Raw genomic sequence first — 23,709 nt, 5'->3', positions numbered from 1 at the left:
ATTATCTGTATCTAATAACAGAAATTGATTTAATGATTCATATATTAATATATATGAATCAAGTTCAATATTATTAAAATCAGAATAACAATAAGATCAATATCATTGATGACCAATTGATATAATTGGAAAAAAAAAGGATTTAATAATTCAGCAATACAATATAAAATCTTTAAAGATGGAGAACAAATAAATAATGAAATTATTATTGGAATAATTGTTCAAATTACTGCAATTAAATTATATTTTAATATATATATATTAATACATTTATTACTTAAAATATCAGCAATTAAATATGAGTTAAGAACAATAATTATTAATATAATATTACAATGAAATTATGTACATAAATTAAATTATCATAGTAAAAGGAATTTGAATTTTGAAAAAGAATATATATTTCATGTTGCTATTTTTAATAATAAAATTAAATTTTATACAATTGAATTTTAAATTCATTGCACGTTTCTGCCATATAAAAATTTTTTAATTATTAAAATTCTACACTCAATAAATGAATGATTTAATGGAGGATAATTTATTAATCATTCTAAAGATGATTGAAAAAATTAAAATAATAATAAACGTTTATAAATTAGACATTCTAAAATTAAAAATAATTAAAAAATTATTCTATTCAATGGAATAATAGAACCAATTGAAGATAATTGATTTCAACAATAATGAGAATCAGGGTAATCAGAATAACGTCCAGGTATTCCTATTAAACCTAAAAAATGTTGAGGAAGAAATGTTAAATTTACTCCAATAAATATTATTAAAAATTGATATACTAATCATTAATTGTTTATTATTAAACCAGTAGTTATAGGATATCAGTGAATAAATCTTTAAATAATGAAAAAAACAGCTCCTATTGATAAAACATAATGAAAGTGAGCAACTTCATAATATTAGGTTGGGGAAAAAGAAATCCATTATTTTTTCGGTAGATGGCTGTAGTGATCGATATCTCGTTAATTATCGATCAAACAATTTCAAATTTATGCTCTTTGTCAAGGTAACAGTTCGCACTAAAAGAATTCGTTTGCAGTTTTTTGTTTTGTCCATTCAGTTCTGAGTTACACGGCGTTAAAGATGGAAGTCAACAAAGAGAAAATTCGGTACATTTTACAGTTTTTCTTTGATAAGGGCGAAAATGCAAGTCAGGCGGCTGAAAATGTGAATAGTGTTTATGGTCCCGATACTGTAACAGCTAATTACGCGCAATTTTGGTTTCGTCGATTCCGTTCGGGTATTTTTGACGTTAAGGATGCCCCTCGCACAGGCAGGCCCGTCGTCGAAAATGTCGAGAAAGTCACTGAAATCATCGAAGTGGACCGGCATGTTAGTTGTCGTAGCATCGCCCAGGAGTTAAAGATCGACCACAAAACAGTTTTAAACCATTTGCACAAAGCTGGGTTTAAAAAAAAGCTTGATGTTTGGGTGCCACACCAATTAACACCAAAAAACATGATGGATCGAATTTCCATCTGCGAAGCCTTGGCCAAACGTAATGAAATCAACCCATTTCTTAAACGGATGGTGACTGGGGATGAGAAATGGGTCACATACGACAACATTATGCGAAAGCGATCGTGGTCACAGCGCGGTGAAGCAGCTCAGACGGTGGCCAAACCGGGACTAACGGCCAGGAAGGTTCTGCTTTGCGTTTGGTGGGATTGGAAAGGAATCATTTATTACGAGTTGCTTCCATATGGCCAAACATTAAATTCAGACATCTATTGTCAACAACTGGACCGTCTGAAGCGAGCAATTGACCAGAAACGGCCAGAATTGGCCAACAGAAGAGGTGTCGTGTTCCATCAGGACAACGCCAGACCACACACTTCTATAGTGACTCGTCAGAAACTCCGGGAGCTTGGTTGGGAAGTTTTGATGCATCCACCATACAGTCCGGACCTCGCACCAAGCGATTACCATCTTTTTCTTGCATTGCAAAACTTTTTTAGTGATAAGAAATTGGCATCAATAGAAGAGTGTGAAAATCAATTGCTGGAGTTTTTCGCTAATAAGGACCAAGACTTTTATGAGAGAGGCATAATGAAGCTACCATTAAAATGGCAACAAATTATAGAACAAAATGGTGCATATTTGACCTAAATCGGACAATGCAAAACATGTTAAATAAAGTCTTGAAGTTCACGCAAAAATAATGGATTTCTTTTTCCCCAACCTAATATGTATCATGTAAAATAATATCAATAGATGAATTAGATAATATATTTCCTGTTAATCCTCCAATTGCAAACAATAAAATAAAGCCTAAAGATGAAATAATAGAATTATTTATTTCAAATTTTGAACCATAATAAGTTGCTAATCATCTAATAACTATAATTCTAGTAGGAACAGCAATAATTGTAGTTGCTGAAGTAAAATAAGCACGAGTATCTACATCTATTCCAATAGTAAATATATGTTGAGATCAAACAGTAAAACCTAAAAATCCAATCCCTAGTATTGCATAAATTATTCCTAAATTACCAAATACTTCTTTTTTACCACTTTCATTTATAATAATTTGCGAAATTAATTCAAAACCAGGTAAAATTAAAATATAAACTTCAGGATGACCATAAAATCAAAATAAATGTTGATATAATACAGGATCTCCTCCTCCTATAGGATCAAAGAAAAATGTATTAAAATTGCCATCAAATAATAATTTTGTAATAGCTCCTGCTACTACAGGTAAAGATACATAATAATAATAAGATTATTGTAATAAAAAGAGATCAAGGAAATAAAGGTATTTTATCTAAATCTAATCTAAAAATTTTTATTTATATAATTGTAGTCATTAAATTTGAATCTCCTATAAGCGATGAAATACCAGATATATGTAAACAAAGAATTGTAAAATCTACAGAAGGAGATGAATGAAAAATATAATTAGATAAAGGTGGACATACAGTTCAACCAGTTCTAGATATAAAATTAAAAATTCTTCAAATAATAATAATAATGAAGGAGGTAGCAATCAAAATCTAATACTATTTATTCGAGGAAATGATATATCAGGTTATCTTAATATTAAAGGAATCAATCAATTACCAAACCCTCCAATTAAAAAAGGTACAATTATAAAAGAAATTCTAGAAATAATTGATATATAAAAAATCAATAAACTCGATAATTTATTACCAGAATTTTAATTAATTATGCTGATTCTATTAAATGTTACAATCTCAAAAATAAGTCACTCTAAAATAATATTTCATAATAATAAAAAAGATAAATATAAAATATATATTAAATATATAAAATTTATATATTTATATCTTAAAATTAATTTATATAATTTATTTAAAATTAAATTACACTACAATTTTCCAAAATTAAATTATACTATAATTTTCAAAAATTGTGTTAAAATTTTTGTAACTAATAATAGTAAATAAATTTTCATAAATATCTTATCAAAATATTCCTTTTATCAGGAATATCATTATTATATATATATTTTTTGTAATGTAAAAGCATATAAAATTTCGAATCTCAAAGAATTAATTAAATTGTTAAATATATATATATATATATATATTATTATAAATAATTAATAAACCTTTAAAATGTTAAAATAAATTATAACTTTCAATATTTATAAATTTGCAATTTTAAATAAATTGTTTCAAAATAATTAATAGACCTATAAATATTAAAAGCATTATTCATTCAATATTTATAAGTTATATATCCTTAAATAAATTAAATTAATAAACCTATAAAATATTAAAATAAATAATATTTAATATTTATAGGTTTTGTATTCTAAAATATATCAAATAATTAATATGCCAATAAATATTAATAATATCCTTAAATAAATGAAATTAATAAACCAATAAAATATTAAGATAAATGATTTTTAATATTTATAGGTTTTGTATCCATAAATAAACTAAATAATTAATAAACATATAAATATTAATAAATTATAATTATTTAATATATATAGGTTTTATATCCATAAATAAATTAAATTAATAAACCTATAAAATATTAAAATGAATAGTTTTTAATATTTTATAGGTTTTGTATCCTTAAATATGTTAAATTATTAATAAACATATAAATATTAGTGAACCATGTTCATTTAATATTTATTGGTTTTATATCCATATTAAATTAATAAACCTACGAAATATTTAAATAAATTATAATACTTATAGATTTTGAATTTTTAAATAAATTAAATAAATAATAAACGTAGTAATATTAAGCAATTTATAATATTTATAGGTTGTGAATACTTAAATAAATTAAATAATTAATAAACTTCATTAAATAAATATTTCTTTAATATTCATGGATTTTAAATAAATTATTACTAAATAATTAATAAACCTATCAATATTAATTAAATCACATTTTGAAATATAATTATTTAATAAACTAATATTATAATTTAATTACAATTATATTCTACTCAACTAAAATAACATAAAATTAATTATTTATGATACTAAAATAGTATAATGTTAATTATTTATAATAAATTAATTTATACTACTCGAGTAAAATAGTATAAAATTAATTATATATATAAAATTAATTTATACTACTCGACTTATATAATATAAATTTAATTATATATAATAAATTAATTTATACTACTAGATTAAAATAGTATAAAATTAATTATTTATACTACTAGAGTAGTGTAAAATAAATTACTGAATATATATTTCATATAAAATATTATTATATAATATATCGATAGATTATGAATATATAATGCTTAGTAAGCAGCTTATTTATATTTTAAATTTAATAAAATTTGTCAACAGCAGAAAATTTCAATGGAACAAATTTTCTTATTAAATATGCAATAAAATTAGCTCACCACAATACTAGTCGAAAATATCAATAGAGCAAACATTACACATAAAAATTTGTCAGCAGTAGAAAATTTCAATAGAACAAATTTTCATATTATATATATATTAAAATTAACTCACCAGAATACTAGTCGAAAATATCAATGGAACAAATTTTACACAATAAAATTTGTCAACAGTAGAAAATTTCAATACAACAAATTTTCAATCTATGTATGCAATAAAATAATCTCACCACAATACTAGTCGAACCAGGTAGTCCGCGTCTGAACCCGCTGAACAGTATTGGCATTAGACACGCAATTTCATGGTATGAATATTAATTAACAAAATCAAACCGTTGTTGAACGTTCCCTATTTCTATATAGTCAAACTTTTTACCGAAGGCCTTTCTTTCGGAGAAGCTAACCCGTTGCACCGAGATTACGTCTTCGTGTTTAGAGGAGCATATTAGTATACACTTTAGACACGGGCACATTAATTTCGTGTATGAATTCTTAGATTGACTGTTAAACATATCGAGAATGTTACCACCTTCCTAGAGTGCCGATCGTCCATGCCAATATATTCACGAATCCTGCGATTCCGAAAGTCGAACGAAGTATCCCGGGTGCAAATCCGTTGAACAGTTTTGGCAATAGACAGCGTAATTCACGGTTAGAGTATTAAAGTAGAGTGCCAAACCGTTTTAGATCGTTACAAATTCGTGTAAAGTGGAAACTTCTCCGAAGACCTTACCCACCGCAAAGCTAACCCGCTATATCGAGAGCGTAGCATCGTGTTCTTAGAAGAAATTAGTCTTAATTTCGCAGACTGGAACCTTAACGTCATGTATGTATTAGGAGGTCGACGGTCAATCCTGGAGTAAATCCACTGCACTGTATTTTCAATAGACTCCTTCAGTCCTGGTTTGAATATCAATGTAGTGAGTCAGACCGTTGGAGATCGTTACCAAATGGTATAAAGTCAAAATTTTTACCGGATACCCCACCGTCCAAGAACCTAACCCGCTGTGGCGAGCGTCATGCTTAGTTCTCACTGAAACAAGTAAGTAGAAAATATAGCAGAAGCACACCGTATTTTTAAATATAAATTAGAAGATCGATTGTCAAACCGTTCCAGAACGTTACCTCCGTCATTGTGAAGTCGCACATATATCACAATAGATTCACCTATCCTGTGGTTCCGTGATTCACACTAGGAATATCAGTAGTTCATCCGCTGAAGGGTATTGGCGATTGACTCGTCATATCACGGTTTGAAAAATAAAATAGAGCGTCACACCATTAATGAACGTTACAAATTGCTATAAAGTCAAACGTTTTTCTGATGTCCTGGCCTTCCGCGAACCTCGCCCGATTCATCGCGAGTATAACATCGTGTTCATAGGACGAATTGGCATACACTTTAGTGACGAGCTCATTAACTTCCTGTATGAATCAGAAGGTCGGGTGTCAGACCGTTCGGGACCGTTACCAAGATATATAAGGTTCGAACGGCTACGTTAATAGCTTCTCCTATTCTGAGATTCCTAGAGCCAAACGTGCTATTCGTGGTGTAAATCCTCTGAATGATACCGGCAATAGACGCGTCTATTCACGGCATGAGTATTAATGTTGGGAGTCAAAGCGTTGGAGAACTTTACTAAATACGTTTCCTTTCGAGGACACAATCCGCTTCACGATGTGTCTTGCCTAGTGTTCACGGAAGCTAATTAGAAGACATTTAGCAGGCGGACACCTTATTTTCATGTATGAATAGCAAGATTGAGTGTCAAACCGTTGGAGGTCGTATCCACCATTTCTGAGGGGAGCACAGCTATGTCGATAGATTCACCTATGCTGTGATTCTGAGAGTCAAGAGAGGTGTTCCTGGAGTACGTACGCTTAACAGTATTTGCAGTAGATACCCAATTTCTCGTTATAAAGATTAAAGTATAGAGTAAAACTGTCGGAGATCGTCACTTATTGGTATAGAATCAAACATTTACCGAAGGCCATACCTTCCAAGGACATATCCCGCTGTATCGAAAATATAGCTTAGAGTTCAGAGGTATAAATTAGTTCACCTTAGTGCCGGGCACCTTAATTTAATGCACGAATTAGAACATCGAATGCCAAACCGTTCGACAAAGTTATCACCTCTTTTGTGGGTGCACTGCTGAGACAATAGCTTCATCAATCCTGTGATTTCGATAGACAAGCCTGGTATGCTGGGAGTCAATCCGCTGTACACTACTGGTTTTGGACACCATAATTCACGGTTTGAATATCGAAGTACGTAGTCACACCGTCGGAGAATATTATCAGTTCGTATAATGTCACTATTTTCATCGAATATCTTACCTTTCGAGTTCCTATCATGCTGTAGCGAGTGTCATGCATAGTGCTCACGGAAATAAAATAGAAGACATTTTAGCAGGCAGAAACCTTATTTTTATCTATGAAGCGAATAATCGAGTGTCAAGTCGCTCGAGAACGACACCACCTTCTCTGACAATCGAACGACGAATTCAATAGCTTTACCAATCCATTGATTCCTAGAGATAATCCAGGTATTCCTGGAGTGAAGCCACGAACAGCATTGACATTGGACACATTAATTCGCTGTATGAATACTAAGGTAGAGAATCAAACCGTCGGCGAACATTAACAATTCGCATTAAGCTATTCCTTCTACCGAATACATTTCCTTCCTAGAACCTGACACGTTGTAGCGAGTGTCACGCTCATTGTTGGAGGAAACGAATTAGTACACACTTTAGCAGACGAACTCCAAAATTTTGTGTATAAGTATCAACATCGAGAGTCAAACCGTTCGGGAATGTTACCACCATCTGTGAGAGACTAACGGCTAACTCAGTAGCTTCACCTGTCCTGTGAGTCCGAAAGTCAAACCTGGTATTCCTGGAGTAAATCCACTGAACAGTATTGGCAATAATAACCTTAATTGACGGATTGCATGTTAAAGAAGAGCGTCAAACTGTTCGTGGGCGATACGAATTGGTATAAAGCAAAAAGGTTTTTTGATGAAATTACCCTCAGAAGATCTAACTCGTAGTATCAAGAATATATTATGGTGTTCAGAGGGACGAATTAGTATACATTTCAGTGACTGGCACCGTATCTCTGTCCATAAATTGGAAGGTCTAGGGTCAAACGGTTCGAGAACGATATCACCTTCGTTCAGAATCGAACGGCTAAGTCAATACCTCCAACTATCCTGTGATTCCGTGTGTCAGAGCAGGTATACTGCAACCAAATCCGCTGTACAGTATTGGCATTAAATACTCTATTTAACGGAATAAATATAAAAGTACAGATGGAAACCGTTGTAGAACGTTTCATATTGCAATTGAAACAAACTTTTTACTGAAGTTCTTACCTTGCCAGAAGCTAACCCGCTGTATCGACGGTATTACTTCGTATTCAGAGATGCGAGTTAGTATACATTTTAGTTACGGCACCTCATTTACATATATGGATAGAAAAACCAAGAGCCAAGACTTTCGAGAACGTTACCGCCTTCTTTAAGTGTCGAAGGGCTAAGTTAACAGCTTCACCTATCCTGTGGTTCCGAGAGTAAAACCAGGATGTCAGGGAGTGAATTCGCAGAAACGTATTGCCGGTGGACATATTAATCACTGTATGAATGTTAATGTAGAGCGTCAAACTGTTGAATAACGTTACGGATTGGTATAAAGTCTAGCGTTTTGCCGATGGACTTACCGTCCGAGAAACATACCTGCTACATCTAGAGTATAACTTCGTGTTCTGAGGAAGAAAGTTGTTTTCAATTCAGTGATGTGCACATTAACATCATATCTGAATTAGAAGATCGTGGGCTTAACCTCTCGATAACGTTACGAACTTCTGTGAGAGATGAACTGCTAAGTCAGTAGCTTGACCCATCCTGCGATTCCGAGAGCCAAGCCAGATTTTCCGGAAGAAATTCCGCTGAATATTGGTAATAGTGCCACTCATGCATGGTTTGTCTATTAAAGCAGGCTCTCAAGCACCAGTAGAACATTACCTATAGGCGTAAAGCCAAACTACATACAGAATGCCTTCAGCTCCGAAGAGCTAACTCGCTGCATCGGGAGTATATCAACGTGTTCAGAGGCAGGAACTTGTAATCATTTCAGTGACAAGCACCTTCATTTCATGCTTGTAATTAATGGTCGAGGGTCGAACCGCTTGCGATCGTTGCCACTTTTTGAAATAAACGATCGGGTAAGTCAATATTTTCACGTATCCTCCGATTGAGAGTGTCAAACCAGGTATTCCGGGTGAAAATCCGCTGCATAATATTGGCATCGTGCACCGTATTTCATGGTATAAATATTAAAGTCCGGAGTCAAACCTTTGTAGGTCGTTACGTATTGATATGGAGTCAAACTATGTAGCGGAGGCCTCACCTTGCGACAAGTTATTCCGCTGTATCGAGATTATATCTTCGTGTTCAGAAGGCAAATTGGTATACATTTTCGTGACGGGCATCCTTATTTCATGTATGAATAAAACAATCGCGAATCAAACCCGTCGATAACTTACCCACCATCTTTGGGAGTCTGACGGATAAGTCAATAGTTCCAACTATCCTGTGATTCCGAAAGCTAAACCAGATACTCCGGGAGTAAATGCCCCGTCCAGTATTGGCAATAAACACCTTAATTCTTGGAATGAATATTAAAGCAGACCGTTATACCAATGTAGAGCGTAATCTAATTGTATAAAGTTATACGTTTTACAGATGGTCTCACGTTTCGAGACGCTAACCGTCTATATCCGGGGTATTACTTCGTGTTGAGAGAACCAAATTAGTGCACATTTTGGTGGCAAGCACCTTAATTTCACTCATGAATTAGAAGATCGGTGGTCAAGCTGTTCATGAACGTTACCACCTTCTATGCGAGTCGAACGGCTGAGCCAATAGCTACACCTAAGCTGTGATTCCAATGGTCAAACCACGTATGCCGGCAGTAAATTCCAAGAAAATTATTTTCTATTGATACCTTACCTCACGGTATAAATGCTAAAGCAGATCGTCAAACCGATGAATAACGTTACCTACTCGGATAGCATCAAACCAGTTACCGAAAGCTTTCCCTTCCGAGAAGCTATCCCGCCGCATCGAGAGTATAACGTCGTGTCGAGGGAAACACATGTGTATGCATCTTAGTGTAGTGCACCTTACTTTCATGTATGAATTACTGGGTCGAGAGTCAAACCGTTTGAGAACGTCACCACCCTCTCTCATAGACGAACGGATAGGTCAACAGCTTCATCCATCCTGCGATTCCAAGCGCTAAGCTAGGTATTCCAGGAGTAATTCTACCGAACAGTATTGGCAATAAACACACTGATTCACGGCATGAATTTTAAAGTACGAAGTCAAACCAACGGAGAACATTACCAATTCGTATGAAGTCATTCTTTCTACTGTTTACCATACCTTCCGAGAACCTAATGCGCTGTAGCCAATGTCTTGCTTATTGCTCAGGGAAAAAATTGGATGACATACTATCAGAGGGAAGCCATACTTTCATTAATGAACATCATAATAGGGAGCCAAACCGTACGGGAACGTCCTCATCTTCTTTGAATGTCGCACATTTAAGACAATTGCTTCGCCTATCCTGCTATTCCGATAGGCAGACCAGGTATTCCAAGAGTAAATTCGCAGAGGAGCATTGGCAATAAGCACCTCAACTCACAGTATGAATATTAAAGTACACAGCCATTCCGCTGGAGAACGTTACCATTTGGAATAACGTCATACTCCTTACCAGGCACCATACCATCCGAGAAGATAACCCGCTGTATCGAGGGTATACCTTCTGGTTCACGGAAACAAATTAATACATGCTTTAGCAGACAGTCACCTTAATTTCATGTACGGACTAAAAGATCGAATGTCAAATCGATCGAGATCGTTTCAACCTTCTTTGAAAGTCGAACGGTTGAGTCAAAATCGACACCTACCCTGTTATTCTGAGAGTCAAACCAGAAACTCCGGGGGCCTATCCGCTGCATAGTATTGGTAATGGACGCCTTAACTCGCGGTTTGTATATTAAAGTAGAGCTTGAATCCGTTTGTGAACGTTACCAATTTTGACACATTCAAAAGATTTACCGACGTCGGTAACTTCCGCAAACATCGCCCGCTTCATCGAGAGTATTACTTCGTGTTTAAAGGATCAAATTAGAACACATTCTTCCGACGTGGACCGTAATTTCATTTTGAGTAAGAACATTAAGGGTCAAACCATTCGAGAAAGATACCACGTTCTTTGAGATTGAAACGGTTATGTTAGTAGCTTCATACATCCTGCAGTTTAGAAAGTCAAACGTGATATTCGGGGAGTAAGCTCGCTGCACAGCATTGGCGTTAGATACGTTATTTCGCGGAGTGAATATTGAAATGCATCAGTACACCTTGTGGGAACGTAACAATTGATATAAAGTCAAACATCTTACCCGATGCCATACCGTCCGAGAAGATAACCAGCCGTATCGAGAGTATAGCTTCATGTTTAGAGAAGCCAAATATTATACAATTTAATGACGGGACTTTAAATTCATTTAAAAATTAGAATATCGATATACGAAGCCATAGAGAAAGTAACCACCTCCTGTCAGAGTGGAACAGCTACGTCAATAGCTTCACCCATCCCGTGATCACGAGGGTCATCGCAGGTATTCCCTGAGTACATCTGCTGAACAGTATTGGCAATAGGCACCTTAATACTGTGAATGAATACTATTGCAATCCGTCAAACCGTTATAGAACGTTACCTATTGGTATGGAATCCAACGCTGTACCGATAGCCCTACCTTCTGAGAAGCTAACCCGCCATATCCATAGTATAACATTGTGAACAGAGAAAGAACCTAGACAACATTTCAGTGTCGGGCATCTTAACTTCATACATGAAATAGATGATCGACATTGCCACCCTCTTAGAGAACCGAACGGCTATGTCAATAGCGTAACCTATACTCTGATTCTGAGAGTCATACCAGATATTCCTGCAATAAATCCGCTGAACAGTATTAGCAATGGAAACCTTATTTCACGGTTTGAATATTAAAGCAGACCGTCAAATCATTGTCGTACGTTACATATTGGTATAGAGTTAAACACTTTGAAGATAGCCTTACCTTCGGAGAAGCTAACCCGCCGCTTATAGGGTATACCTCCGTGTTCAGAGAAGCAAATTAGTAATCATTTTAGTGTCGGGCACATTATTTTCATTGATTAATTGGAAGGTCTCGAGGCAAACTCTTCCAGGACGTTATCACCTCCTCTGAGAGTCGCACAGATAAGCCCACAGCTTCATGTATCCTGTGACTCCGAGAGTCAAACCGGCTACTGCAGCTGTAAACCGGCTGTACAGTATCCGCATTAAAAACCCTACTTCCCGTTGTAAATATTAAAGTACAGCGTAACACGGATGTGCAAAGTTACCTATTGGTATGCAGTCTAACTTTTCACTAACGGCCTTTCCTTCCGATGAATATGACCCGCTGTATCGGGACTATTACTTCGTGTATAGCGAAGAAAATTCATCTACATTTTAGTGACGGGCCCCCTTATTTCATTTAGGAATTAAAATATCGAGGGTTGAACTGTTCGGGATCGTTACCACATTCTTTGGGAGACGAACAGCTAAGTCAATAGCTACACTAGTGATTCCGAGAGTCATATTAGGTAATACGGGAGTAAATCCGCTGAACTGTATTGGCAATAGACAGAATAATCCGCGGTTTGAATATTAAAATAATGCGTCGAACCGTGTCAGAACTATACCAGCCTCTACGAGAGGAGTACGGATAAGTCAATAGCTTCACCCATCCAGTGACTCGGAGGGTCAAACCAGGTATTCCTGGTGTAAATCCGCTGCACAGTGTTGCCAATAGACACCTTAATTCGCGGACTGAATACTAAAATAGGGCGTCACACCGTGTGAGAACGGTACCAATTCCTATAAAGTAAAACCTTATACCGAACACCTCACCGTACGAGAAGCTAATCCGCCGTATCGAGAGTATAGCTACGTGATTGGGGAATCACATTAGTATACAATTTAGTGACGTCACCTTAAATTCATGTATGAATTAGAAGTTAGAGTGTCAATCCGTTCGAGAACGTGACGAACCTATTTGAGATTCGAATGGCTAAGTCAATTGTTTCACGTATCCTGCGATTCCGAGAGCCCCACCAGGTATTCCGGGAGTAAATTCCCTGAACAGCTTTGGCAATAGCCAGCTTAATTCCAGGTTTGAATATTATAATTGAGTTGCATACCGATGGAGAACGTTATCAATTGTTGCAAAGTCAAACGTTTTACCGAAGGCTTTTCCTTCGGGTCCCATCCCGCTGTAGCGATTTCCCCGTGCATTTTTCGCCGGAACAAAATGGTACACATTTTTGCAGACGGACATCACATTTTCATGTATGATTAAGACGATCGAGAGGAAATCCGTTCGAGGTTGTTACCACCATTTTCGAGAGAAGAAGTGCTGTGTCAATAGCTGCAAACATTCAGTGATTTGGAGAGTCAATCCAGGTATAGATGGAGTATATCCGCTCAACACTATTGCCAATAGACACCTTAGTTCACAGTATGAATATTAAAATAGAGCGTCACACCGTTTGAGAACGTTACCAGTCGCTATAAAGTCAAAGACTTTACCGAAGTCCATACCCCCAGTAAAATTAACCCGCCGTATCGAGAGTTACCTTCGTGATTAAAGAAAGAAATTAGTATTCATTTCAGTGACGGGCTCGTTAACTTCATGCATGAATTAGAAGATCGAGGGTCAAAGAAATCGATAACGTTGCAACCTTCTGTTAGAGACGAAGGGCTAAGTCAATAGTTTCAGGTATACTGCAATTTCGAGAGTCAAACCAGGTGTTCCGGAAGTAAATCCGCTGTTCTGTATTTGCAATTGGTGCTCTAGTTCGCGGAGTGAATATTAAAATGGAGCGCAACACCGTGAGGGAACGGTACTAATTGCTATGAACCCTAACGCTTCTCCGAATGCCTTACCGTCGGAGAAGAACACTCGCCATTTAGAGGGTATAGCATGGTGTTCAGAGATAGAAATTGGTGTTCACTTTAGTCACGAGCACCTTAACTTCATGTATGAATTAGAAGACCGAGAGTTAATCCGTTCGAGAGTGTTACGACCACATTTGAGGTTCAAATGGCTAAGTCAATAGCCTCAACAGTCCTGTGATTCGGAGATTCAAACCAGGTATACCGAGAGTAACTTACCAGCGAAGTATGGGCAGGAGACAACTTATCTCACGGTATGACTATTAAACTGGAGAATCAATCCGTCGTAGAATATACCAATATGTATTAAGTCACATTTTTTACCGAATACCTTTCCTTCCAAAAATATAAGACCTTGTAGCACATGTCTTGCTTAGTGCTCACGGGAATAAATTATTAGACATTTTAACAGACGGACACCTTATTTTCATGAATGAATGGAATGATCGAGTGTCAAAAAGCCCTACAACGGTCCCACCTTCCTTGAGGGCCAAACTGCTAAGCCAGTTGGTGCTCCAATCCTTCTCTTCTGAGCGACAGACCAGGTATTCCTGGAGTCAATGCACTGTACACTATCTTCAACGGACACCTTAATTCACGGTTTGAATATTAATGAAGAGTGTCAATCCGCTTGATAACATTACCAATTGGTATAAGGTCAATCGTTTTACGGAAGACCTTACCCATCGGAAGCCTAACGCACTGTATCGAAAGTATAACATGGTGTTCAGTGGTTGAAATTAGTATATATTTTAGGACGTAGACATGGTGTTTTCGTATCAGTATAGCAAAATCGACGGCAAACAGTTCGAGAATGTCACCACTTTCTTTGATATTCGTACAGTTATGCCAATACCTTCATATATCCTGTGATTCCGAAAGTTAAACCTTAATATTCCGAGAGTAAACGCGCTGTACAGTATTGGCAATGGAGACATTAATTCACGGTTTGAATATTAAAGTAGAGAGTCAAACAGCGGAAGTACGTAACGTTCTCGTCTAGAGTCAAACTCTTTCTAAGGCCTAAGCTACTTCTATGTCAATAGCTACACCTACCCCTTGATTCCGAGAGGCAATTCAGATATTACAGGAGTAAATGCGCTGAATGGTATAGGCTTGACTGTTGGTCTCAAACGGATTGACTCTCTACTTTATTTTTCAATCCGTGAATTACGGTGTCTATTGCCAATACTGTTCAGGGGATTTGCTCCAGGAATAGCTGGTTTGACTCTCAGAATCACAGAATACGTGAAGCTATTAACTTATCCGTTCGTCTCTTACAGAAGATGGCAATATTCATGAGCGGCTTGAACCGCGATCTTCTTATTCATAGTCAAATTACGGAGCTTATCACTGAAATGAATACTATCTTTTTTCTCCGAAAAAAAAGTTATTATCTCGATACAACTGGTTACATTTTCGGAGGGTATTGTCTTCGATGAAGCCTGTGACTTTGTAAAAATTGGTAACGTAATCATACGGTTTGACGCCATTTTTTAATATTCAAACCGCGAATAAACGTGTCCATTGCCAATACGATTCCGCGGATATACTCCCGGTACACCTGGATCTTCTCCCGGAATGAAGGGCTAAGTGAAGCTATTGTCTTATCCGTCCGACTCTCGAGGGTGGTAACATTCGGGAACGGTTTGACTCTCGATCCAGTAATTCATTCGTGAAAGTATGGTGCACCACACTAATAAGTATAATACTTTGTCTCTCTGAAGGCGAAGATATACACTCGGTGCAGCGGGTCAGCTTCTCGTAAGCTAATGAATTCGGTAAAATGTTTGAATCTATACCAATTGGGAGCGTTGCCAACTGTGTGATACTGTACTTTATTACTAATTCCGGAAAGTAGTGCTTTTAATGCCTATACTGTACAGCGAATCTACTACCAGAGTACTTGATTTGACTCTCGTAACCACAGAATAAGTGAAGCATTTGACTTAACCGCTCGACACTCAAAGAAGGCGGTAACTTTCTCCCAAGGATTATCTCTTGTTTTTGTAATTCATACATGGAACTATGACGCCCATCACTAAAATGTATACATGTGTGTTTCTCTCGACACGAAAATATACTCTCGATACGGCGAGATAGCTTCGCGGAAGAGAAAGCATTGTGTGACAGGTTTGACGCTATGCGAGTAGGTATCGTTCTTCAACGGTTTGACGATCTGCTTTAGCTATCATATCGAGAATTATGGTGTCTGTTGAAAATACTCTTCTGCGAATTTACTGCCGTAATACGTGGTGTACAAATTGGAATCATAGGTTAGGTGTAGCTATTGACATAGCCGAGAGACTCACACAGATGGTGGTAACATTCTCTTAGCGTTTGACACTTGATCTTCTAATTCATATATCAAAATAAGGTATGCCTCTGCTATGTCTACCAATTCGTTCCTGTAAACCCAAAACTAGTCAATCCCTCCGGCGACTAGCGATCTCGGAATGTAAGATGTAGATTAAGAAGAATGACTTTATACCAATTGATAATGTTCTTCGACTGTTTCACTCACAAGCTTAATATTAAAGCCGTGAAATACGGTGTCTATTGTCAATATTGTTTAACGAATTTACGCCTAAAGTACGAGGTATGACTGTCGCAATCAATAGGAGGAGCTATTGCCTTAGATGTGGGGCTTCCAAGGACGGTGGAATCGATCTGCAAGGGTTTGACTATCGACTTTGCTATTCATGCAGGAAACAAAACTGTTCGTCTGCTATAAATCTACAGATTGGTTTCACTGACACTAAGTACGATACTAGATACAGCGGGATAGTTTCTAGGAAGGTAAGGCATTCGGTAAAAAGTATGACTTTATTAAAATTGCTTATGTTCTCCAAGGAATTGTCGCTTTAATATTCATACCGAGAATTAAGGGGTCAATTGTCAATACTATGCAGCGGATTTACACCTGGAATTCCAGACTTGACACTCGGAATCGCAACTACAGTTGATGTTACTGCCTCTGCCGTTCGACTCCCAAAGGAGGTGGTAATGATCTCGTACGATTTGACACTAGATCCCCTATCATATATCTAAATAAGGTATGCCTCTGCTATAATGTCAACTAATTTGGTTCCGTTAGCACTAAGCATGACACTCGCTAAGGCGCGTTATGTTCTAAGAAGGTACCGTCTTCAGCAAAAACAATGACACTATACAAATCGGTAATGTTCTCCGACGGATTGTGACCTTCTACATTAATATTCGTACGCTGAATGACGGTGCATATTGCCAATACTGAACAGCGGATTCACTCCCGGAATAGCGGATTTGGCTGTGCGAATCACAGGGTAGGTGAATCTATTGACTTGGCCGTCCGACTCCCGAAGTTGGTGGGAACGTTCTCGAAGGGTTTAACTCCAGATTATTTTATTCATACATGAAAATAAGATGAAATGACTGTAATGTATACTAATGCGATTCTGTGAACACGAAGATATACTCTCGGTACAGTGGGATAGTTTGCCGGAGGACAAGGTCTGCAGTAAAACGACACGTTTGACTATATAGCAATTGGCACCGATCTCTTTCAGGGTGACGTTATCTTTTAATAACCAGTCCGCGAATTAAGGTATCTGCTGTAAATACTGCACAGCGCATTAACTCCCGGATTACCTGGTTCGACCCTCGGAATCACAGGACACGTCAAGCTTTTGACTTATCCGTTTGAATCTCAAAGAGCGTGGTAACGTTCCCGATCGGTTTGGCGTTCAATCGACTAATTGATGCAAGAAGTTAAGGTGCAATTCACAGAAATGAATACCAATTTCCTTCTCTGAACACGAAGTTATTCTCTCGAAACGGCAGGTTGCCTTCTCCGAAGGTATGTCTATCCGTAAGGGGATTGATTCTATACCAATAGGTAATGTTCTATAACTGTTTGGCGGTCTGCTTTAACATTGAAACCGTTAACTATGGCGTCTATTGCCAATTCCGTACAGCGGACGTAATCCCGGAATACATGGTTTGATTCCCTGAATCACAGACTAGGTGATGCTACTGACATAGCTGTTCGTTTCTCAAAGAAGGCAAAAATGTTAGCGATCGGTTTGACCTTCGATTTTCTAATTCATACACGATATTATGTTGCCCGTGACTCAAATGTGAACTTATGAGTTTGTTCGATCACAAAGTTATACTCACGGTACGGTGGGTTTATTTCGCGGTAGGTGAGGCTTTCTGTATGTAGTTTGACACTACACCTATTGGTGAAGTTATACAAAGCTTTGTCGCTCTACCTTAATATTCATGCCGTGAATTAAGAGTGTTCGATGCCAGATGTTTACACCGATTTGACTCCCGGAATACCTTGTTTGACCTTCGGAATAACAGGATAGTTGTAGCTATTGATATAGAAGTTCGGCTCTCGAAGATGGTGGTAACGTTGTAGACTGACTTGTCCGTCGCACTTCTAATTCGTGCATGAAATTAAGATCTACGCCACTAAAGTGCCTACTAATTTGCTTCCTTGCACATGTAATTATTATCTCGATACAGCGCGTTAGGTCCTCGGCAGGTATGTTACTCGGTAAAAAGAATGACTCAATTCGAATTGGTACTGTCCTCCGACGGATTGGCTCTCTTCATTAACCCTTCTCGTGCCGGACGAAGATATATCGTCGTTTGCTACACTAGCCAAAAGTGCCAACCACGATATATCGTCGTGCGTACAATAAGGCCTTTTTCCTCGCATTGCATGACAACTTTCTCTGTAAATAAATTTATAAATCATCTAATTTGACTGTAAATTACCATATTTCGTTGACAAAGAATTAGTAAACCGATTTGTGTCTGACATTTTACACATTCCATACCGGAGTGTGCTGGGACCCTCTTTACGGAGGCGCGATAAGATGGACACTCGACGCCAGACACTCTTCTAGCCCCCAAGTCGAACTGATTATGATAGTTATCTGAGAGTTCGTATGCCACGCAGTTCATCGAGGCTGAAATCCTTCTTTCAGTCTTTGCTTGACTTTTATAGAGAGAGTTTCTATCCCGTGTTCTGTGACGTTCTTTTGCGACAAAAAGCGAGACGTTTTTCGACAGTTCTCTTGAAAAAGCTGTGCCCTGTTCCAAATATGGTGGACGATGTATTAGTTCGGTTTATTAGCGAGTTTGAAATAGATGAGGAAGATTCCGATAGTGATGATCAGTTATGTGTACCGAGACGTCGGAATGTTCGCCGAATACTTAGCGATAGTGAAACTGACCAAGAAGCGGGGCAAGATGTACATATTAGCGATAGTGAGGAATCTTTTAGGGATTTCACTGAAGTTGCTGTTGGAAATGATACGCAATATAACCCACGCTCATTATTTTTGGAAACTGTGGGTTCGAAACATATGCCACCGACGAATTCTTTACCTATTATATATTTCAATTTATTCTTCACTCTTGAATTTCTTGAGATCATGAAAACAGAAACAAATCGGTACACAAATGCATTTTTCGACAGCACGCCCATATCAATTGCATCTGAGCAATGGACGGGAAGAAAACCACAGTTCCAGAGATTATGGCTTTTATAGCGGTCATACTCCAGGTGGGAATAACCCGTAGACCTACATTGTTTAGTTACTGGTCATCAAACAATAGGTATATTTCACTGTTTGGGCAAATGTTTAACCATATAGATTCCAGTTATTGTGTAATTTCATTCATACTGTGGACAACAGAACCATAGCACCACGGAACAGCCCAGGCAACGACGCAGCACCGAACTTTGAACCCGTTGTTGCACATGCAAATACAAAATTCAGGTACTATTATTCACCGAATCAACAGCTCAGCATAGACGAATCATTAGTAGGCACAACGACCAGATCAACACGACCTCAGTATTTGCTGAATAAGGAGCACCATAGATGAGGGATAAAATTTTGGATGATAACCGATGCAATCTCACACTATTCTCTGCCATTCCATCGCTATCGGGGAGACAAAGACGAACGTGACAATATTGAAGTAAAACAAAAAGGCCTTGCTCATATCGTAGTAGACAAATTACTCAATATGGGAAATTACTCGATGAAGGTATACCATATTAAAGCCGATAATATTTTTATCAGCATGGTGTTAGCAAGCCATCTGTTGCGCAAGCAAACATTTCTCACCAGAACAATCCGAAGTAACAGGAAATATATTCCACCGCAGATGAAGCGAAAACAAAAAGTGGGCGAATCTAAATTTTTGCGAAATCGTGAATTACTATTACTAGCCTACAGAGAAAAAAATCGCAAACAAAGAATGTGTTACCATTATCATCACACTGAACAGCCGCAAATACAACCAGGTCAAGGCGAAAGTCGAATCAGGAGAGAGAAGGAGGAATGCCAGCTATCATATCTGATTGTAATAAATATATGGGAGGTATACATGTCTCAGACATGATGGTTTATGCATATTTAGATGAACGAAGAACAGTGAGGTATTGGAAAAACGTTGTATTTCCCATATTTTCACGCATGGTTCTGAATGCGTATATTTTATATCAACTGAACACAGAAGGAACTGCTATGACCCGACTGGAATTCATAACCCATCGAATCAATAACAACCGAATCGATGACGGTATAGAGTAATGCTGAAAGGCCATTGTGTGAAACTTCGAGTAACACCACAGGCCCAGGTATTCGAAAACTTCCTCGTAAGCGAGAAAAAGTTTGCGTTCTTTGTTGTAGGCGGAACGGTGGGCCTGTACGAAGATCACGCACAATTTTTATTCATTGCTGTAAGGGGTTACACGGTGTATGTATTAGCAAACATCAATCCTATAATAAGTAAATGATTTGGGTGAGTTATAAAAAGGAAATGTTACATATTTGCAATAGGCAGATAACAAAATAGCAATATTTGTGATAATAAAATTTTGCTTCAGCAATGTTGTAGTTCCTACATCAATTGCTGGTCTTGCAGCAGATGAAATCCGTTTACCGCCCGCACTACGCAATCGATCTCTACCTTTATTTTTGTTTGTGAAATGTCAATTTATTTCACAAATTAAATTGGAAATGCAAATTATATGTTGCGCACTAATATGTTTATATAAAATAATATAAAACTATGCCTTTTTTATGTGCAAAAACGATTTGAAAGACAGAACTCAATTCTTATATTACTTATAATTGTGTTGATTATACTATTTTCAATCGATATTGGTGAATCATTATCATTGCTTTATTCATCATTTCGTCCTGAATACGTGACATTTTTAAGCATGCAAATATCATTTGTAGTTTGGTTTTTATAAGCGTTTTTCCACATAGTTCCATATTTGTCAAATTCGGCTGGTTACCGTCGCATAGGCAGTCGTTTTTCGTCCCGCACAAAAGGGTTAATATTGATTATATTGAAGCACTTGCTCCGGCGGGTTAAGTTCTAGGCGGGTAAGGTATCCGGTAAAATGTTTGAGCCTATACCAGTAGGTAACGTTCAACAATGGTTCGAATTTCCATATTGCTATTTACACCGTAAATTACGGTGTGCATTACCAATACTCTTCAGCGGATGTGCGTCCGGAATACCTGGTTTGACTCTCGCAAGCACTGGATAGCTGAAGCTACTGACTTGCACCTTCGATTCTCACAGAACGTTGTAACGTTCCCGATCTGTTGGACGCTCGATCCTCTAATTCATGCATGAATTCAAGGTGCTCGTTACTAAATTGTGTACTAGTGTCATTCCATAATCACGTAACTATACTCTCGATACGGCGCGTTAGGTTCTCGGATTGTAAGGCATCGGTAAACCGTTTGACGCTATGCCAGTAGGTAACGTTCTCAAACGGCTTGACGCTGTACTTTAATATTCAATCAGCGAATTAAGGTGTTCATTCCCAATAGTACACAGCGGATTCACTCCGGATATACCTGGTGTGACTCTCGGAATCACAAGTACAGGTGAAACTGTTAACTAAGCTGTTCGATCCTCAACTCAGGTGGCAGCGTTCTCGAACGATTTTACCCTCGACCTTCTAACTCAGACATGAAATTAAGGTGGGCGCCACTAAAACGTCAACGTCTATGTTTCCATGAACATTGAGCAAGGCATTCTCTAGAGCTGGTTGGACTACTCGGGAGGTATGGTACTCGGTAAAACGTTTGACTTTATACCAATTGGTAACGCTCTCAGACGATTTTACGCTCTACTTTAATATTGAAGCCGAGAAATAAGTTGTCTATTGCCAAAACTGTCCGTGAAGTACCTGGCTTGACGCTCCGAATCACAGGATAATCACAGTCACTAAAATGTATAGTAATTTGTTTGACTCTTGCCATCATATGATAGGTCGAGCTGATGACATAACTGTGCGATCCTTAATGACGGTAGGCATGTTCTCGTTTGGTTGTACGCCCGATATTGTAATTCATACATGAAATTGTTATGCCCATCAATAGAATGTATAATATTGCCTTTCTCTGAACACGAGGTTAGCTTCTCGGAAGGTAAGTCTTTCCGGAAGAGGTTTGTACATACACAAGTGGGTACCGTTCTACAACGGGTTGACGGTTTGCAATGTACAACCATGCTGTGAAATATGGTGTCTATTGCCAATAATGTACGGGGCATTTAGTCACTGTTCAGCGGATTTACTCCCGGATTACCTAGTTTGCCTCCCGGAATCACAGGATATGTGAAACTATTGTCGTAGCCGTTCCGTCTCTGACAGTAGGTCGTAAAGTTGTCGATAGGGTCGACCCCCGATCTTCTGATTTATACATGAAGTTATTGTGAGCGTCATTGGAATGAATACTAACTTCTTTCTCCGTGCACGAAGCTATAATATCGATGAAGCCAGTGAGGATCGCGAAAGGTATGGCCGTCGCTAATGCGATTGATTTTATACCAATTGGTAACGCTCTTTAAAGTTTCGACTCTCTCCTTTAATATTTATACCGTGAAATAAATAGTCTATTGCCTTTACTGTTCTGCTGATTATTCCAGGAATACCTGGCATTACTGTTGCAATCACAGGGTAGATGAAGCTATTGACTTAAACGTTCGACCGTCGAAGTGGGTGGTGGCATACTGGATCGGTTTGACACTCGATCTAGTTATTCATTCATGAAATTAAGGGGCCTGCCACTAAAATGTTTGGAAATTTGGTCCTCTGAGCACGAATACGCACCCTCGATAAGGCGGTTTAACTTCACGTAAGCTAAGACAATCTTTAAAAAGTGTGACTCCATAACTGTATGCAACGTTCAACCACGGTTTACCTCTCTGATTTATTATTCATACGGCAAAATAGGGTATCTATTTGCAATACAGTGCTGCGGATTTACTACCGGAATTCCTGGTTGGCCCTCCGAATCACAGGATAGGTGAAGCTAATGACTTAAACGTTATCCCCTCACAGAAGATGGCAACGATCTCGAGCGGATTTACGCTCCACCTTCTAATTCGTACATGAAGGTAAGGTGCTCGTCACTGATATAAATTGTCTATTAATTTGTTGCCGAGTACACGAAGCATGACACTCTCAACATGGGGTTTTATTCACGGAATGTAAGATATTCTGTGATAAAGTGACTTTGTACAAATTGGTAATATGCTAGGACTGTTTGACTCTATACTTTAGTACTCATACCGTTGAGTTAAGGTGACTCTTTCCGTTACTGCGCTGGGAGTTTACTCTCGGTGTACCTGGTTTGATTCTCGGAATGATAGGATAGGTGAAGCTATTGACTTAGCCGTTCGTCTTTCACGGAATGTGGCATCGATCTCGAACACATTGAATCTGGATTTTTCTAATTAATA

The 23,709-nt window shown here is 37.5% G+C and overlaps 1 pseudogene; it reads right to left on the bottom strand.

Annotated features, from left to right (window-relative positions):
* Positions 1-572: 572 nt before the first annotated feature.
* Positions 573-23,709, bottom strand: part of LOC143220089 (cytochrome c oxidase subunit 1 pseudogene) — a 79,727-nt pseudogene continuing 56,590 nt past the window's right edge.

This window comes from Lasioglossum baleicum, unplaced genomic scaffold (genome assembly GCF_051020765.1).
Source record: "Lasioglossum baleicum unplaced genomic scaffold, iyLasBale1 scaffold0171, whole genome shotgun sequence".
NCBI classification, from domain to species: domain Eukaryota; kingdom Metazoa; phylum Arthropoda; class Insecta; order Hymenoptera; family Halictidae; genus Lasioglossum; species Lasioglossum baleicum.
This window is presented reverse-complemented; position numbering and strand designations above follow the sequence as displayed.